General features: G+C 60.8%; 1 pseudogene; it reads right to left on the bottom strand.

The window, feature by feature from the left end:
- Positions 1-6: 6 nt before the first annotated feature.
- The window catches only part of LOC119588747, a 5,174-nt pseudogene continuing 4,894 nt past the window's right edge, over positions 7-286 (bottom strand).

Raw genomic sequence — 286 nt, 5'->3', positions numbered from 1 at the left:
TTACACCTCCGCCTTCACGGCCTCATGAGCTTCGCCGCCGAGACACGGGAAAGCGTCCTGGTGTAGTTGATGAACCGGTGCGCGCCCATGGCAGGAATTTCGCCCGCGTCAGAGCAGGAACGGCAGCAGTGGATCGCCACGGACAGCCGCTGACACTTCCCGAGGCGAACAGCTGCCTGGCAGACGTCCACGCCTAAGCCTGCGCTTTCGAAGCTGCTGTCGAGGCAAGGGAACACAGGAAGCGCCGCTGGAAGGATAGAAGAGGTATTTAAGTTACGTTGAGGCG

The sequence above is a fragment of the Penaeus monodon genome, chromosome 24, assembly GCF_015228065.2.
Source record: "Penaeus monodon isolate SGIC_2016 chromosome 24, NSTDA_Pmon_1, whole genome shotgun sequence".
NCBI lineage: Eukaryota > Metazoa > Arthropoda > Malacostraca > Decapoda > Penaeidae > Penaeus > Penaeus monodon.
This window is presented reverse-complemented; position numbering and strand designations above follow the sequence as displayed.